The sequence below is a fragment of the Bombina bombina genome, chromosome 4, assembly GCF_027579735.1.
Source record: "Bombina bombina isolate aBomBom1 chromosome 4, aBomBom1.pri, whole genome shotgun sequence".
Lineage (NCBI taxonomy): Eukaryota > Metazoa > Chordata > Amphibia > Anura > Bombinatoridae > Bombina > Bombina bombina.
The window spans coordinates 535,338,018-535,358,757 of NC_069502.1; the positions used below are offsets into that span (position 1 = coordinate 535,338,018).

Consider the following 20,740-nt stretch of genomic DNA (forward strand, 5'->3'; position numbering starts at 1 on the left):
TATAGTTTCTTAATATGTACACCACTTGTATTTTGTTGCCCACCAGCATACCAGATAAGACAGGAAGAAAATTTGACTCTTTCATATTGAGAATTTTACCAATGGAGTCCCCTATGCGCAAGATTAGGGCAATATAATATAATTTATTTATAAGTAATGATTTATTATTTATTATTAATTAATTCCCAATATTTGACTTCTTGCGAATAGTAGTATACTATAATATTGGTTTTGCATATATTTGTTGCAGTGTATATATATCACGATTGTATAAGCTATTGTTTTGTATTATAAGGTGCGGTCCAGGCATTGGTGGGTTAAACTTAAGCATTGTGGGCATTGGTTACAACCTGAAGGCGTGTCTTTATGTGTGCACCAATCACACTTGTTTTAACTAGTTTTAAACAGGTGTAGAGCACAGCACAGTAGGCTATGACTACGGATTTCATCCGAAACGCGTAAGCCAGACTGTGCTGCGCCTTCTACACCATGTCCTAACCTTGCTGTGTTTTGCCGTTTTTTAACTAATCAATAAAGGAATTGTTTTATGGAAACAGCCTCCACTTTCTCTTATTGAAGCTGTCACTGTCCGGATTTTGGCTGTTTCCTGCTGTGCATTACTAGTTTGTGTACTTTGCAAAAAAGAGTGCAATGTGTGCTGTCCTACTTCCAGCAGTTCAATATTGCTAACAGGAACTGTTTTCTGCTACGTCACTGGCGGAGGGATACTGGTTTTACCGGAGGAACAGGTGTCTGGAATAAGTTGAGGCGGAGCAAGGGATCTCTGCCTCGTTCCAGAGTGAGTTTCATTGGCCAGGATTGGGCCGTGCCCCCATAGAGGCGTCCGGATAGAACCTACAGCCGTGAACGGCGATACCCGCCTTCCCCATCGGATTGGGTGAGTGAGAGCTCCACTGTCTGCATAGGAGCGAGTGAATGAGTGGTACATTAAGGAACATTGTAGTTCATGCTTTAGCACTTTGCACTTTATGAGACATCTTTTTTGCTAATTATATATTACGGACTGCCGACCATATTCTGGGTTTACTTTTCTTTGCATTTGTCCAAAATAGATAAGGCCATATTTTTGACATTAAATAATTATGTCCATAATAGCAGCACAGATAAAATAATTTGTTGATCTTAGAAGTTTCAAACAGCTTTGAAAAATATCCTCTAAAGAACCTTTTGAAATCTAATCAGAAAGATTGTTACACCCAAGAGTAGAAACCACTTCAACACAAATTATACTAATAGCTGGATTAAATATAAAACCAGCTTGTAGAAATGCGATTTAGAAAAAAGATTTTAGTCTATCCATAGGGTCCTTAAAAGACGTACTATCCTCTGAAGGAATAGAAGCGACCGTAGATAAAGTAGAAATTGCACCATCTACCTTTGGAACAGTCTCCGAAAGCTCTATACTAGAAGTTGCTTAGGGAAACCTCTTTTTAAACACTGAAGATGTATTAAAAGGAAGATCAGGCTTAGACCACTCTTTGGTAGTTATCTTAGTATCGCCACTGGAACAAGAAAAACATCTGGAACTTTAACAGAAGTTTGAAAATTAAATTATTTTGTTTGATGGGTCTTTCCTCAGAAGGCTTTGAGACTTTTACTCCTAAAGTACATCTCTTAGTAGATTGCAAAGATGTTCCCGCTAAAAAAAGGAGGATTCCATATCTTGATCAGCAACTTCTGATCATCAGAAATGCACTTCAGCTGCAGAAAAAGGATCTGAGCAGTTAGAATTTGAATCTGAAAGATTACTGTTTATTTGATCTGACCCTTAGAGATTCAGAACTAGTAAAAAAAAATGTTTTATTGAGATTACTTTACACTTGGGAATGACATGGCCACCAACATCTCAGAACCAGGGGCCCGATCCGATATACAGCGTTGCCCGCAGAAGACGGTAACTCCAACATTTGCGCGGGTTTGGTATCCTATATACGGCGTAACCTAGAAGTTACGCTCGTATATTTCTGCCTTCGGCCGTAGTTTTTTGGCCCATAGGCAAGTATACCAAACCCGCACAGTGTGGTATCCAATATACAGCGTAAGGACTTACGTGGCGAAAATGGAGAAATCTTATTCCATTTTCACCTCGCCACAAAAATCAGCCGTAGTAAGCCTTACGCTGTCTATTGGAGCCCCGTAACTCCCTAAACTACCTGCCAAATAAAACCTAACACCTAACGCATGCGCAATGTCTATCTACCTGTCAACCGCGATCCCCAATAAAGTATTTAACCCCTAAACCGCCTCTCCCGGACCCCGCTGCCACCTACATTAAAAGTATAACCCCCTAATGTGATCCCCCTACACCGTCGCCAGCTACATTACATACCCCCTAATGTGAGCCCCTTACACCGCCGCCATCTATATTAACCACCCCCTAATGTGAGCCCCTTACACCGCCACCATCTACATTACCTACGCCCTAATGTGAGCCCCTTACACCGGCGCCATCTACATTATCTACCTCCTAATGTGAGCCCCTTACACCGCTGCCATCTATATTACCTACCCCCTAATGTGAGCTCCTACCCCGCCGCCAGCTATATTAAAATTATTAACCCCTAATTTAATCCCCCTACACCGCCGCCAGCTATATTAATTACATTAACCCCTAATTTAATCCCCCTATACCACCGCCAGCTATATTAATTACATTAACCCCTAATGTAATCCCCCTACACCGCCGCCAGCTATATTAACCCTAATTATATTAGGGTTAATATAGTTATTATATTATATATATAAACTATATTAACCCTAATTATATTAGGGTTAATATAGTTAATATCGTTATTATATTATATATATATATATATATTAAGTATAATAACCCTATCTAACTCTAACATCCCTAACTAAATTCTTATTAAAATAAATCTAATTAATATTAATATTATTAATTAAAATATTCCTATTTAAATCTAAATACTTACCTATAAAATAAACCCAAGATAGCTACAATATAATTAATAATTACATTGTAGCTATTTTAGGGTTTATATTTATTTTACAGGTAACTTGGTATTTATTTTAACTAGGTACAATAGCTATTAAATAGTTAATAACTATTTAATAGCTACCTAGTTAAAATAATTACCAATTTACCTGTAAAATAAATCCTAACCTAAGTTACAAATACACCTACACTATCAATAAATTAAATAAACTACAAATATCTAAACTAAAATACAATAAAATAAACTAAACTACAAAAAAACAACACTAAATTACAAAAAATAAAAAAAGATTACAAGATTTTTAAGCTAATTACACCTATTCTAAGCCCCCTAATAAAATAATAAAGCCCCCCAAAATAAAAAATTTCCCTACCCTATTCTAAATTAAAAAAGTTAACAGCTCTATTACCTTACCAGCCCTTAAAAGGGCCTTTTGCAGGGCATGCCCCAAAGAAATCAGCTCTTTTGCCTGTAAAAAACCCACAATAGCACCCCCCAACATTACAACCCACCACCCACATACCCCTACTCTAACCCAAACCCCCCTTAAATAAACCTAACACTACCCCCCTGAAGATCTCCCTACCTTGTCTTCACCCAGTCGGGCAGAACTCTTCATCCGATCCGGGCGATGTCTTCAATCAAGCGACAGAGAAGAAGTCTTCCATCCGGCAATGTCTTCATCCAAGCGGCAAAGAAGAAGTCTTCCATCCGGCGATGTCTTCAATCAAGCGACAGAGAAGAGGTCCTCCATCGGGGCGAAGTTTTCTTCAAAGTGGCATCTTCAATCTTCTTTTTTCGCTCCTCTGACGCAGAACATCCATCCGGCACGACGACTTCCCGACGAATGAGGTTCCTTTAAATGACGTCATCCAAGATGGCGTCCGTCGAATTCCGATTGGCTGATAGGATTCTATCAGCCAATTGGAATTAAGGTTGAAAAATCTGATTGGTTCAGCCAATCGGATTGAACTTGAATCTGATTGGCTGATTCAAACAGCCAATCAGATTTTTCTACCTTAATTCCGATTGGCTGATAGAATCCTATCAGCCAATCGAAATTCGACGGACGCCATCTTGGATGACGTCATTTAAAGGAACCTCATTCGTCGGGAAGTCGTCATGCCGGATGGATGTTCCGTGTCGGAGGAGCGAAGAAAGAAGATTGAAGATGCCGCTTGATTGAAGACATCGCCCCAATGGAGGACCTCTTCTCTGCCGCTTGATTGAAGACATCGCCCGATGGAAGACTTCTTCTTTGCCGCTTGGATGAAGACATCGCCGGATGGAAAACTTTTTCTCTGCTGATTGATTGAAGACATCGCCCGGAACGGATGAAGAGTTCTGCCCGGCTGGGTGAAGACAAGGTAGGGAGATCTTCAGGGGGGTAGTGTTAGGTTTATTTAAGGGGGGTTTGGGTTAGAGTAGGAGTATGTGGGTGGTGGGTTGTAATGTTGGGGGGTGGTATTGTGTTTTTTTTTTACAGGCAAAAGAGCTGATTTCTTTGGGGCATGCCCCGCAAAAGGCCCTTTTAAGGGCTGGTAAGGTAATAGAGCTGCAAGGACAAGAGAAGAAAGAGAGCGCAACCCACTCTAAGGGTAAAAATGTTTTAATATAACACGCAATGCAAGAAGTGCTAGTAATGCACGTACAGAATATAAAATCAAACAGGCACAATCATATCACCACAGTCCCTTTTGTCAGTATCAGCGTGTGTCTCGATGTTTCAGCAGTCCGTGATCACCTTCCTACACTCTCCGGAAAAGTTTCAGGGTCTCACGGTACTAGCAGGACCGTAGCTGAATCAGGCAGTTTCTGACTGTGGTAGATTGAAGTGCGTATACCTCTACGCGTTTCGTCAAGCTCCGGCTTAACTTTCTCAAGAGGATATATTAAATTCCAAAAGTCCGTGGTTTTTAAATGTTCAAGGAAAAGCGCGCCCTAGCATCTCAACTTCTCATTGGGCTGACGCTTCCCTTTGTGATTGGCTTAATGTCCAGACAACTCCCATATAAAATGGACCAATAGGAGCAGTCCATTCACGTCACTGCTGTACAACAGAAAAACTTTCCTGAATATTTGGAAAAATGTCACAATTGCAGCTGAACAGTGTGAGTAAAGAAGACAGCACATTAAGCCAATCACAAAGGGAAGCGTCAGCCCAATGAGAAGTTGAGATGCTAGGGGCGCGCTTTTCCTTGAACATTTAAAAACCACAGACTTTTGGAATTTAATATATCCTCTTGAGAAAGTTAAGCCGGAGCTTGACGAAACGCGTAGAGGTATACGCACTTCAATCTACCACAGTCAGAAACTGCCTGATTCAGCTACGGTCCTGCTAGTACCGTGAGACCCTGAAACTTTTCCAGAGAGTGTAGGAAGGTGATCACGGACTGCTGAAACATCGAGACACACGCTGATACTGACAAACCGGACTGTGGTGATATGATTTTGCCTGTTTGATTTTATATTCGGTACGTGCATTACTAGCACTTCTTGCATTGCGTGTTATATTAAAACATTTTTACCCTTAGAGTGGGTTGCGCTCTCTTTCTTCTCTTGTCCTTGCAGTGTATTGTTATATCAGGAGCACAGCCCTGGTTGTCCTTTCGAGAGCAGCACCTACCGATTTACCAACCACACCTGGGAAGTATTTTACTTATTCCAGATAAGTGTTAAAACTGTTATTTGGTGTTTCGAATATCTATACATATATATAATAAATGTTCACTTAGATCTATTTAGCTCTGATTTGGAAATCTTGCTTTTTCCTTATATATCAACATTGTATGTTTTGAACATAAGAATATCCATCAGATTAACTCTTTACTCTGTGCAAAGAAGCGCAGCTTATACTTTGCTAAAGGTAATAGAGCTGTTAACTTTTTTAATTTAGAATTGGGTAGGGAATTTTTTTTATTTTGGGGGGGCTTTATTATTTTATTCGGGGGCTTAGAATAGGTGTAATTAGCTTAACAATCTTGTAATCTTTTTTTATTTTTTGTAATTCAGTGTGTTTTTTTTTTGTAATTTAGTTTAGTTTATTTTATAGTATTTTAGTTTAGATATTTGTAGTTTATTTAATTTATTGATAGTGTAGGTGTATTTGTAACTTAGGTTAGGATTTATTTTACAGGTAAATGGGTAATTATTTTAACTAGGTAGCTATTAAATAGTTATTAACTATTTAATAGCTATTGTACCTAGTTAAAATAAATACCAAGTTACCTGTAAAATAAATATAAACCCTAAAATAGCTACAATGTAATTATTAATTATATTGTAGCTATCTTAGGGTTTATTTTATAGGTAAGTATTTAGATTTAAATAGGAATATTTTAATTAATATTAATTAGATTTATTTTAATAAGAATTTAGTTAGGGATGTTAGAGTTAGATAAGGTTATTATACTTAATATATATATAATATAATAACGATATTAACCCTAATATAATTAGGGTTAATATATATATAATATAATAACTATATTAACTATATTAACCCTAATATAATTAGGGTTAATATAGTTAATATAGCTGGCGGCGGTGTAGGGGGATGAAATTAGGGCTTAATGTAATTAATATAGCTGGCGGTGGTATAGGGGGATTAAATTAGGGGTTAATGTAATTAATATAGCTGGCGGTGGTGTAGGGGGATTAAATTAGGGGTTAATAATTTTAATATAGCTGGCGGCGGGGTAGGAGCTCACATTAGGGGGTAGGTAATATAGATGGCGGCGGTGTAAGGGGCTCACATTAGGGGGTAGGTAATGTAGATGGAGGCGGTGTAAGGGGCTCACATTAGGGGGTAGGTAATATAGATGGCGGCGGTGTAAGAGGCTCACATTAGGGGGTAGGTAATGTAGCTGACGGCGGTGTAAGGGGCTCACATTAGGGGGTAGGTAATGTAGATGGCAGCGGTGTAAGGGGCTCACATTAGGGCGTAGGTAATATAGATGGCGGCGGTGTAAGGGGCTCACATTAGGGGGTAGGTAATGTAGCTGGCGGCGGTGTAAGGGGCTCACATTAGGGGGTAGGTAATGTAGATGGCGGCGGTGTAAGGGGCTCACATTAGGGGGTAGGTAATGTAGATGGCGGCGGTGTAAGGGGCTCACATTAGGGGGTAGGTAATATAGATGGCGGCGGGGTAGGAGCTCACATTAGGGGGTAATATAGATAATGTAGGTGGCGGCGGGGTCCGGGAGCGGCGGTTTAGGGGTTAACTTTATTAGGTGGCGGCGGGGTCTGGGAGCGGCGGTTTAGGGGTTAATACATTTTTTATTGTTAGGATAGTGAGGGGGGATAGCGGATAGAGGGTTAGACGTGTCGGCTATGTTTGGGAGGCGTGTTAGACAGCACGGGTGATTTTATAACAGTCAGGTTTTGTAGGCGCCGGCAGTTTCTAAAGTGCCGTAAGTCACTGGTGACTCCAGAAATTGGTACTTACGCAGATTTCTGGACATCGCTGGTTAATCCGACTTACGGCACTTTAGCCTCTGACGGCGCCGTATATGGGATAGCTCGAGTTGCGAGCTGAAACTACGGGTGGCAGGGGTTCCCTCGCTTGAGCCGCAAACTACGATCTATATCGGATCGCGCCCCAGATAGGCGCACAAAAAGTTTAAATCCTCGATCAAGATTTAAAGAATTCTCCTGTGCAGTACAAACAGAGGGAGGACAGCTTCCTTTAGATTTGATTGATTGGCATGGAACATATGATCCATACAAAAAATTCTAATTTGTGCTGGGTTTACAAGAGCAACTAGGTTAGCAAATACACATTTAAAAAGAAAAAAAAAAAAAAACTTCTCTTCTAAAGGATTTACATTTATATTATTGGGGACAGTTCCAGCATGCCCCATAGTTGAAAAATAATTGACAAATAAATATAATAAATACATCACAGTAAATATTCGGAATGTAAAAAGAATACAAATATTCAGGGATCTTTTCAGAAAACTCTGAGAAAAGAAGTATTAAAAAGATGCTGAAAACTATAAAACCTAACAGCGAATGGACTAGTAACAAATCTGAATACAGAAAACTGGCAAATAATCATAATCACAATTGCACTTGGAACTTATGGCAATCTTACCAGCTTGTAGTTAGATGTAACAGCAATGACAAGTGCAGGAGATATGATCGGTACAAACTGAACACTATCTCAAAAATAGCACGCTCACAAGAAAGGACGGATAAATAGAGTGGCAAACATTTTAAATGCAGTACTGCAACAAATTTCCCTTGCATATAAAGAGAACGTTAGGAGCGCTACTCAGAGTCGGGAGCAGGATTCAGTAGCACCCTATGGGAAAACACAAACTGTGCATCAGAGCGGGGCTGCACTAAAGAGAATTACCACAGCTAGGAGCGTGCTTACATAGAGATGAAAATATAAATTAAATCTTATTAAAAAACCTGAATAAATAAAAAAAAAACTATTGTCCATAATAAGGCTTTAAAAATACAGATCTCTCTCAATACAGTACACAATAAGTCAAACCTAGACTAAATGTATATATGGTGGTGTATACTGTCTAATAAAGATCAGGGCCGGATTGGGCAGCTGGGATACCGGGAAAAATCCCGGTGGGCCGCTGGCTCAGCTGCTGCAGTAGAGAGACTATATGAGAGCAGCACATTTTAGATGTTGCAGAGATAATAGCATGTATGTAACCCCAATCTATTACTCCAGTCAACATTGTAGCCAGCTACTGTCTGGCTAAGCAAATAGTTTAGAGCACTAACATATTACTAAATTTTAAATATGATTACTAAATATGATACAGCAATCAAATATGTTTCAAATATTATACATATTTTCTTTTAAAATTAATATTTTTAGACTATGCAGATATGTTAATTAGCATATTAAATAATCCTATATATGAAAGTTTTAGTTTTGAAGGGTCATGTGGTATGTGTCGGTTTGTATGTTTGATTGTGTATGTTGTGGTGTGCGTCTGTACGCATGTGTATATAGTGTGTCTGCATGTATGTGTATGCTGTGTATGTGGTGTGTCTGCAAGTATGTGTATGCTGTGTATGTGGTGTGTGTCTGTATGTATGTGTTGTGTGTCTGCATGTATGTGTATGTTGTGTATCTGCATATATGTGAATGCTGTGTAGTGTCTTTATGTTGTGTGTGTTTGCTGTGTAGTATATGTGTCAGCACGTATAAGTGTATGCTGTGTAGTATGTGTTGCTGTGTGTGTGCGCATGTTTGAAGGCAATACTGTCTAATTTGGGTTTAATAGAGGATCATTAATTTATCATTTATAAGAAGAGATTACCTTTATATTCTTAAAGGGACAGTCTAGTCAAAACTAAACTTTCATGATTCAGATAGGGCATGCAATTTTAAACAAGTTTCCAATATAATTTTATCATCAAATTTGCTTTGTTCCCATAGTGGTATTTTTGAAAAGCTAAACCTAGCTAGGCTCAAACTGATTTCTAAACAGTTGAAAACCGCCTCCTAGCTCAGAGCATTTTGAAAGTTTTTCACAGTTAGACTGTGCTAGTTCACATGTGTCATATAGATAACATTGTGCTCACTCCCGTGAAGTTATTTGGGAGTCTTCTCTGATTGACTACACTGCATGTCTGTCAAAGGCACTTAGATAAGGAGGCTGTCTGCAAAGGCTTAGATACAAGGTAATCACAGAGGTAAAAAGTATATTAATATAACTGTGTTGGTTATGCAAAAACAGGGAATGGGTAATAAAGGGATTATCTATCTTTTTAAATAAAAAAAATGTTGGTGTAGACTGACCCTTTAATGATTCATGCATGGAATACCAAATTAGCATATTTGTAATTACATTGACTGGATGTAACTGGGCACACTTTTGCAAATTATAGTTCAACCAAGTTAATAGGATGTATATATATTCCATACTCAATTATATTTTTGGCTACCGTTTTCTTGTGTAGAGTGAGTCTTCAATGAGCATAAAATACAAAAAGAAATTGCTCTAAATAGGCTATTGAATTTTGTATTGCACTATGTATTTTGTGTATAACTTCTGCAAAGCAACTAAACACTAAAATAAGCTCCAGGCAATGGAATGCACTACTGGGAGGGGCAAAGCTTCCCAAACCTCAAAATGCCCACAAACACACCCCTCACCACACCCACAATTCAGTTTAACGAATAGCCAAGAAGTGGGGTGATAAAGAAAGGAGTAAAAAGCATCAACAAAGGAATTGGAATAATTGTGCTTTATACAAAAAAATCAAAACCACCATAAAAAGGGTGGGTCTCATGGACTCTTGCCAATATGAAAGAAATGAATTTATCAGGTAAATTCTTACATAAATTATGTTTTCTTTCATGTAATTGGCAAAAGTCCATGAGCTAGTGACGTATGGGATAGCAATACCCAAGATGTGGAACTCCACGCAAGAGTCACTAGAGAGGGAGGGATAAAAAATAAAGACAGCCAATTCCGCTGACAAAAATTAATCCACAACCCAAATCATAAATTTAATCTCATAATTGAAAAGAAAAAAACTTAAATCATAAGCAGAAAAATCAAACTGAAACAGCTGCCTGAAGAACTTTTCTACCAAAAACTACTTCCAAAAAAGCAAAAACATCAAAATGGTAGAATTTAGTAAAAATATGCAAAGAAGACCAAGTTGCTGCTTTGCAAATCTGATCAACTGAAGCTTTATTCTTAAAAGTCCAGGAAGTGGAAACTGACCTAGTATAATGAGCTGTAATTCTCTGAGGCAGGGTTTTACCCGACTCCAAATAATCTTGATGAATCAAAAGCTTTAACCAAGATGCCAAAGAAACGGCAGAAGCCTTCTGACCTTTCCTGGAACCAGAAAAGATAACAAATAGACTAGAAGTCTTCCTGAAAACGTAGCTTCAACATAATAGATTCACAAGAAAGAGCAGATAATTCAGAAACTCTTCTAGCAGAAGAAATGGCCAAAAGGAACAACACTTTCCAAGAAAGCAATTTAATGTCCAAAGAATGCATAGGCTCAAACGGAGGAGCCTGTAAAGCCTTCAAAACCAAATTAAGACTCCAAGGAGGAGAGATTGATTTAATGACAGGCTTGATACGAACCAAAGCCTGTACAAAACAATGAATATCAGGGAGTTTAGCAATTTTTCTGTGGAATAAAACAGAAAGAGCAGAGATTTGTCCTTTCAAGGAACTTGCAGACAAACCTTTATCCAAACCATCCTGAAGAAACTGTAAAATTCTAGGAAGTCTAAAAGAATGCCAAGAAAATTTATGAGAAGAACACCATGAAATGTAGGTCTTCCAAACTCGATAATAAATCTTTCTAGAAACAGATTTACGAGCCTGTAACATAGTATTAAACACTGAGTCAGAGAAACTCTATGACTAAGCACTAGGCGTTCAATTTCCATACCTTCAAATTTAATGATTTGAGAACCTGATGGAAAAACGGACCTTGAGATAGAAGGTCTGGCCTTAATGGAAGAGGCCAAGGTTGGCAACTGGACATCCGAACAAGATCCCCATACCAAAACCTGTGAGACCATGCTGGAGCCACCAGCAGCACAAACGATTGCTCCATGATGATTTTGGAGATCACTCTTGGAAGAAGAACTAGAGGCGGAAAAATATAAGCAGGTTGATAACCCCAAGGAAGTGTCAATGCATCCACTGCTTCCGCCTGAAGATCCCTGGACCTGGAAGGGTACCTGGGAAGTTTCTTGTTTAGATGAGATGCCATCAGATCTATTTCTGGAAGCCCCCACATCTGAACAATTTGAGAAAACACATCTGGGTGAAGAGACCACTCTCCCGGATGTAAAGTTTGATGACTGAGATAATCCGCTTGCCAATTGTCTATACCTGGGATATGGACAGCAGAAATTAGATAGGAGCTGGATTCCGCCCAAACAAGTATTCGAGATACTTCTTTCATAGCCTGAGGACTGTGAGTCCTACCCTGATGATTGACATACACCACAGTTGTGACATTGTCTGTCTGGAAACAAATGAACGGTTCTCTCTTCAAGAGAGGCCAAAACTGAAGAGCTCTGAGAATCGCACGGAGTTCCAAAATACTGATTGGTAATCTCGCCTCTTGAGATTTCCAAACCCCTTGTGCTGTCAGAGATCCCCAAACAGCTCCGCAACCTGAAAGACTCGCATCTGTTGTGATCACAGTCCAGGTTGGACGAACAAAAGAGACCCCTAGAATTATACAATGGTGATCTAACCACCAAGTCAGAGAAAGTCGAGTATTGGGATTTAAGAATATTAATTGTGATATCCTTGTATAATCCCTGCACCATTGATTCAGCATACAAAGCTGGAGAGATCTCATATGAAAACAAGCAAAAGGGATTGCGTCCGATGCTGCAGTCATGAGACCTAAAACTTCCATGCACATAGCTACTGAAGGGAATGACTGAGACTGAAGGTTCCAACAGGCTGAAACCAATTTTAAACGTCTCTTGTCTGTCAGAGACAAAGTCATGGAAAACATAAAAAGGTTACCCTTGACTGAGGAATCAAAGAAATTTTTGGTAAATTGATCCTCCAACCATGTCTTTGAAGAAACAACATTAGTTGATTTGTGTGAGATTCTGCAGAACGTAAAGACTGAGCTAGTACCAAGATATCGTCCAAATAAGGAAACACCGCAATACCCCGCTCTCTGATTACAGAGCAACAAATTGGTAATGCTTGTCTTGAAAAGAGAATCTCAGGAACTGATAATGATCTGGATGAATCGGAATATGAAGATATGCATCCTGTAAGTCTATTGTGGACATATAATGCCCTTGCTGAATAAAAGGCAGAATAGTCCTTTAAGTCACCATTTTGAATGTTGGTACTCTTGCATAACGATTCAAGATCTTTAGATCCAGAACTGGTCTGAATGAATTTTCTTTCTTCGGGACAATGAATAGATTTAAATAAAACCCCAGACCCTGTTCCTGAAACAGAACCGGCATGATTACCCCTGATAACTCCAGGTCTGAAACACACTTCAGGAAAGCCTGGGCTTTCTCTGGGTTCACTGGAATGCGTTAGAGAAAAAACCTTCTCACAGGTGGTCTTACTCTGAAACCTATTCTGTACCCCTGAGAGACAATGCTCTGAATCCAATGATTTTGGACTGAATTGATCCAAACATCTTTGAAAAATTTTAATCTGCCCCCTACCAGCTGAGCTGGAATGAGGGCCGCACCCTCATGCTGACTTGGGGGCTGGTTTAGATCTCTTAAATGGCTTGGATTTATTCCAGATCGAGGAAGGCTTCCAATTGGAAACAGATTCCTTAGGGGAAGGATTAGATTTCTGTTCTTTATTAAGTCGAAAGGAACGAAAACGGTTAGAAGCTTTAAATTTACCCTTAGACTTTTTATCCTGAGGCAAAAAAGCTCCCTTCCCCCCAGTGACAGTTGAAATTATTGAATCCAACTGAGAACCAAATAATTTATTACCTTGGAAAGAAAGAGATGGCAATGTCGATTTAGAAGTCATATCAGCATATCAAGATTTAAGCCATAAAGCTCTTCTAGCTCAAATAGCTAAAGACATATATATCTAACATCAATTCTGATGATATAAAAAATGGCATCACAAATGAAATTATTAGCATGTTGAATTAATTTAACAATGCTAGACACATTATGATCCGATACTTGTTGAGCTAAAGTTTCCAACCAAAAAGTTGAAGCAGCTGCAACATGAGACAAAGAAATGGCAGGCCTAAGAAGATGACCTGAACATAAATAAGCCTTCCTTAGATAAGATTCAAGTTTCCTATCTAAAGGATCTTTAAAAGAAGTACTATCTTCCGTAGGAATAGTAGCAAGAGTAGAGATATAGCCCCAACTTTGGGGATCTTTTCCCAAAACTCTAATCTAACTGCTGGCAAAGGATACAATTTTTAAAACCTTAAAGAAGGAATAAAAGAAGTACCAGGCCTATTCCATTCCTTAGAAATCATATCTGAAATAGCATCAGGAACTGGAAAAACCTCTGGAATAACTACAGGAGGTTTATAAACAGAATTTAAACGTTTACTAGTTTTAATACCAAGAGGACTAGTCTCCCCCATATCTAATGTAATCAACACTTTTTTTAATAAAGAACGAATATACGCCATTTTAAATAAATAAGAGGATTTGTCAGTGTCAATATCTAAGGCAGGATCCTCCGAATCAGATAGATCCTCATCAGAGATAGATAAATCAGTATGTTGTCGGACATTTGAAATTTCATCAACTCTATGAGAAGTTTTAAAAGACCTTTTACGTTTATTACAAGCCGGAATGGCAGACAAAGCCTTCTGAATGGAATCAGAAATAAATTCTCTTAAATTTACAGGAATATCCTGAGTTTTAGATGTTGATGGACTAGCAACAGGTAATGAACTATTACTGATGGAAACATTATCTGCATGTAAAAGTTTATCATGACAACTATTACAAACCACAGCTGGAGGTATAGTCTACACAAGTTTACAACAAATGCACTTAGCTTTAGTAGAACCGATATCAGGCAGCAGGATTCCAGCAGTAGATTCTGAGACAGGATCAGATTGAGACATCTTGCAGAATGTAAGAGAAAAAACATATAAAGCAAAATGATCAATTTCCTTATATGACAGTTTCAGGAATAGGAAAAAATGCAAACAGCATAGCCCTCTTACATAGAAAAAAGGCCAAAGGCAAAAGAAATGGGGTCTTAAATAATGAAAATGTTTGGCGCCAAGTATGAAGCACCAAAAACATAAAAATATTTTTTAGCGCCAAAAACGTCCGGAAACGAAACACTAGCGTCATAGATGACGCAACTTCGTAGATGACGCAACCTCGTGAAGGACTCGGCACCAACTAAGACCCCGGAAATTACGAATTTGCGTCAACGGAAGTAACTTTTGCGCCAAAAAAATCTTGCACCAAGAATGATGCAATAAATATTAGCATTCTGTGCCCTAGCGAGCCTAATACAGCCCGCAATTTAGAAAAAGAGTCAATTTGAAAAAGACTAAATCCCTGGTAAGAAAACATTTTTTTCTTAAAATGCATTTCCCAGATATGAAACTGACAGTATGCAAAAAGGAAATATACTGAAAACCTGAATCATGGCAAATATAAGTACATACATATATTTAGAACTTTATATAAAGTGCCAAACCATAGCTGAGAGTGTCTTAAGTAAATGAAACATACTTACCAAAAGACACCCATCCACATATAGCAGATAGCCAAACCAGTACTGAAACAGTTATCAGTAGAGCTAATGGAATATGAGAGTATATCGTCGATCTGAAATGGGAGGTAGGAGATGAATCTCTACGACCAATAACAGAGAACCCATGAAATAGACCCCCGTTAGGAAAATCATTGCATTCAATAGGTGATACTCCCTTCACATCCCTCTGACATTCACTGTACTCTGAGAGGAATCGGGCTTCAAAAAAGCTGAGAAACGCATATCAACGTAGAAATCTTAGCACAAACTTACTTCACCACCTCCATAGGAGGCAAAGTTTGTAAAACTGAATTGTGGGTGTGGTGAGGGGTGTGTTTGTGGGCATTTTGAAGTTTGGGAAGCTTTGCCCTTCCTGTTGGGATTGTGTGTCCCCATACGTCACTAGCTCATGGACTCTTGACAATTACATGAAAGACATGCTGTATCTGAATCATGAAAGTTTAATACGGATTGAATTGCTTATTGCTGCCTTGGATGATCAATGATTTATATCTATATGAGTTGAGGGGAAAACCAGCTAGAGCATAGATGTCTGGCTTGGAGGGGCGTGGCTAGGTTGGAGGGGGCTGGGCTGGTCTATACAAATTTCCAGGGCCGGTCTGATTTCCCAGTCCGGCCCTGATAAAGATGTCCCCTGGCTATGATGTACCGGTTAAAGAAATGTACCTACTAATACCTGGTGGGCTATTTGAATGCAACATGTGAAAAGGTACTTACCTGAAACTGCACTCACCTCTACTGTGCTTACTTTCATGTAGCAGCCTTTCTGTAGAATGTCTGCATCCAGTAGAGAGCCCATCCAGTACTGTGCACGTCACAGCAGAGGATCACTGTAAGCAGTATATCAACAACCCAAAAGGAGGTGGCTAGGGAACCAATCCCTGCGACACCTGTGGCAGGCTTATGACTAACTACTCATGGGAGTAATTGTGTCAACCTTCCCTCTGCACATAAATGTCTATGAATATGCTCAAGCTTGAAATTAAAGTATACCCTGCCATTGCTTCAGGGGGAGGGTCCTGGGTTTCTGAAAATCCAGCTTCAGAAGTGGAACCTTTGGATTTAAATGTACCCAGTTTTTCTGTAGGGAATTTAGAAGGGTTGCTCCGAATAGATGTCCCTTTTGAGCTAAAGGCCTCTGAAGGATCATTTTCTGCCCCTTGTATGGTTTTTGTTTGACTGTTAGAGACATGATACTTATTCATACCTGAGTGGATATACCCCTGAATGTGGAAACACTCTTAAATGTAGTCACCAATCAAAGCACTACCCAGAGTGCTGAACCAAAAATGGGCAAGCTCCTAAGCTGACATTGCAGTTTTTGAAATAAAGATACCAAGAGAATGAAGACAAATTGATGATAAGAGTAAATTAGAATGTTGCTTTAAATTGCATGCTCTATCTGAATCATGAAATACAAATTTGGGTTTAATATCCTTTAAAGGGAAATTAAGCAATAAAACATAAATTATGACTTACCAGATAATTTCCTTTCCTTCGATACAGGGAGAGTCCACAGCTGTATTCATTACTTGTGGGAAATACAGAACCTGGCCACCAGGAAGAGGCAAAGACACCACAGCCAAAGGCTTAAATACCTCCCCCACTTCCCTCATCCCTCCAGTCATTCTGCAGAGGGAACAAGGAACAGTAGGAGAAATATCAGGGTGAAAAAGGTGCCAGAAGAAAAACAACTAAATTTAGGGCCGCCTACCAGAGAGCACGGGCAGGAGGGTACAAATAAGAGGCGGCCCAACCTGAAGGTACCACAGCCTGCAAAAAAAAACAAATTCCGAAGACTTCCTTGACAGAAGCAAAAAATAAAAAGATAAGAAAGTTAGGAGGACCAAGTAGCCGCCCAACAATCAGAACCATAGGATCTCATGTCAGAGACCCAAAAAGATGTCACTGTAATTGAAATGAGCCATTAACCCCTGAGGAGACTTGTGTCCCGCTGACTCTATAAGCTAAGCGAACATGCTCCTCAACCAGAAAAACAAGGAATTGGACAAGGCTTCCTGCGCCTTACACTTCCCAGAATAGACACAAACAAGGAAGAGGTTTGACAAAAACTCATTTGCAGCCTGAAGATAGAACTTCAAGGCCCGAACCACATCCAAGTTATGAAATAACCACTCCATCGAAGGAGGAGGATTAGGACACAAGGAAGGAACCACAATCTCCTGATTGATGTTGCGATCTAAAACAACCATAGGAAGAAAACCTAACCCAGAGAGAACAGCCTTGGCCGCATGAAAAACTAGTTAAGGGACATTACATTGCAAGACATCCATGAGCTGAAGCAATAGTCAGTAGAAAAAAAGGAACCTTCCAAGACAGAAAATCTTAATGTCAACTCTATGCAACTCTATGCATAAGCCCAAACGGGGCCTTCTGCAAAACTTAGAACAAAATGTAAACTCCAAGGAGGAGCACTAGATCTAAACACAGGCCTGATCTATTCAAAGCCTGAACAAGATTGGACATCTGGAGGCTCTGTGAGCAGTAAAACAGATATGGCTGAAATCTGCCCCCTAAGGGAGGTAAATTTTTTAGCACCTGGTATTCCCAGGCGGTCTCCCATCCAAGAACTAACCAGGCCCGGCCTTGCTTAGCTTCTGAGATCAGGCGCATTCAGGGTGGTGTGGCTGTAGGCCGCAAGATCTCAGGATTAAAAGAAAGTTGCCACAGTAGGATTCAACGCTAAGCCTTCAGCTTGCTAGGCAGGGTAGAGAAAAATCCCTGTCCCTAAGACAAAACAGCATCCAGATCCACCCTGGTTTCGACATCAGCAACTCAGGTCTAGATCCAACTCTGAGGATCAAAAAGACACGAGAAAGTCCCTAAAAGTCTATTAGCAAGCGAAGGTAAGAAACCCAGAAAGGATCCCCTTATAAATGATCAAAATCCTCCATAATGCCTCTATATCAAATTATAGAAAGGAAAAACAACTGGCACCTTATACCCCCAATGGCTGGGGCACTCACCACCTTCTATGACCTAGACAGACAGAGAAGAAGCTCCTCTCTGCAGACATCCAGTCAGGAATCAGAAACAGTGAAAAAAAACGTGACCATTCCCGGTCACATGGTGCTCATGCAGGACCTGGCCCTGCTAAGGAAAAATAATAATATAAGAAACTGCGCAGCTCTCAAAATGAAAATAACCTGTACGTTCCGTATCAGCCTAAGAGCCCAAACGTTCTTACACATAAGCAGTCGAAATCACAAAACAAATATGATTAAAAACCCCCACTGTTCAATAATCCCCTTTGATTCCATAAAGATAAAGGAGTCCCACTGTGAGCCTGTCTTCTATTGTTAACATGTGTGTAAAATAATGAAGCGATCTTACCCGAATCTATGCCGTGGAACAGTGGTAGCAGGGCCTCTGACATGGACTGGAGTGAAGAAAAGCAGGCAGCGAAACTCGTCAATGCTGATTGCTTAAGGAGCTGTTAATATGAGTCTGGATGGGTTCGCAGAAAGACTCTTACTGCACCTCCAGACTCTAACTTTCATAAATGCTCTCACTGAGAGGCTGACAAGACTACTTAAAACTCCAGTCCCATCTCGAAGGGTACAACCCTCTATAAGGAACTACTCCGAAATCTTCTGACAATTCTCTGCCAACCTCGTGTGACGAAAGGCAAAGAATTACTGGGGGATGAGGGAAGTAGGGGAAGTATTTAAGCCTTTGGCTGGGGTGTCTTTGTCTCCTCCTGGTGGCCAGGTTCTGTATTTCCTACAAGTAATGAATGCAGCTGTGGACTCTCCCTGTATTTAGAAGGAAATAAATACTAGATAGAATTATGCATTCAAAGAAATGTTTAGTCTGAGAATAACATTTTTTTGTTGTTAAAATGTTTTTTTTTTTTTACAAGTTTTTCATTCAACACAATCAATTTATCAGCAAACATTGCCTTTTTAAGATTATCATTATTGACTGTTACAAATTACAAAACACAAGATGGAATATAGTAACAGAAGTTCACATATACATTTCTTGTGTTATTCTCATAGGTCTAATTATGCCTACATATATTTCTTTACATCCTGGGCTCAGCAGTTTGAACATGTCTCTGCTGTTTGGCCTCATAGTGCATAATATATGGTTCCCAAAGATCCAGGAGGTTCCCAAAGATCCAGGAACCGGTCCTTGGAATTTAAGATAGTTGCAGTATCATTGTGCATATGATAATGATACTCAATCTGTTTCAGTATGTATTATTATTTTTGGCGGATCTATCCTACAGAATCTAGTAGGGTAATAGTACCAGCCGAAAACTACTTTCAAATAGTTTTCTTTCATTGATGCATTTGCAGTGAAAGAAGAGCCTCTATATAGATTTTCTACCCAGTCTTCAGAGTTCCAGGTTTTGCCTAATTCTCTCTCCCATCTAAGCATTACTGATGTTTTACCATCTGTATGAGTATTACCAGACTATTATATATAATTTGGAAATCATGCCTTTCACAGGTGATTGAGATAAACATAGTAGCTCAAACTGTGTGTTTGTTTAAGGTGCCTTTACCGCCAATATTTTGCGAGCCCTTGATTTCAGCTGTAGATAGTGGTACCATGAATTTTGTTCCACATCTCCTCACTCCTGGTACTGGGTATATGTGATAATTCTATTGTTCCGCAGTATGTCTGCGATTCTGTATAACCCTTTGTTTGCCCATTTTTTTGTACCTGTTCTGTAATAGTAGTGTTAAGAATCACTAAAGGTATATCTTGGACCTCTCGCTAATTAGTGGGTATTTGTTAATGTGTCCCAAATGAACATGGTGTGTGAAATTGATGAGAATTTTTCCCCTGAGGGGGTCTGTGTTGTTTTGGCATCCATAAAATTCTATAGATCTGTTCAATGTCCATCATATCAGATTTAAGCTTTACCCACTGGCCTCTATTTAACAAAGTCTGGCGGACCTGATCATAATAGACCTTGCTGAATGCGCGGCCAATGGGCCCGCCAGCAGGGGGTGTCAATCAACCCGATCATACTCGATCGGGTTGAATTCCGGTGATGTCTGTCCGCCTGCTGTTTCTGGCGAGTCTGAAGATTCGTTAGAAACAGGGGCCCACAAGCTCACTACGGAGCTTGTTAAATGGGCGCCACTGTGTCAAATTATCCACTTTGTACCAATGGGTTGTTTGCACTAATCTAGCTGCGTGATAATACGAAATTAACTGTGGGACCCCCACCCCTCCCCTACTTCTGTGTGTAAGCATGATTTTTTTGTTTATTCTTCCTCTCTTTCACTGCCAAATAAAGTTTAAAATGTCTTTTTGTAGCTTGTGGAGTTCGGAAATTGGTATGGAAACTGGAAGGGATCGAAAGAGGTAAAGTAGTTTTGGTAAGATTGTCATTTTCGTGGTTACAATTCTGACATAAAGGGATATTTTATATTTTGTCCATCTAGTCATAAGTTTTCTAAGTTCAGCGAATAGGGGGACATAATTTGCCTGATAAAGGTGATTAACATTTGGCGTTAAATTTATACCCATGTATTTCAGGGATTTCTTTGG

General features: G+C 39.5%; 1 protein-coding gene across 3 annotated transcripts in view; it reads right to left on the minus strand.

Moving 5' to 3' along the window:
- LOC128656521 (PH-interacting protein-like) overlaps nucleotides 1-20,740 on the minus strand; it is a 109,175-nt gene that overhangs the window by 79,267 nt on the left and 9,168 nt on the right. The gene's annotated exons all lie outside the window — the stretch shown is intronic.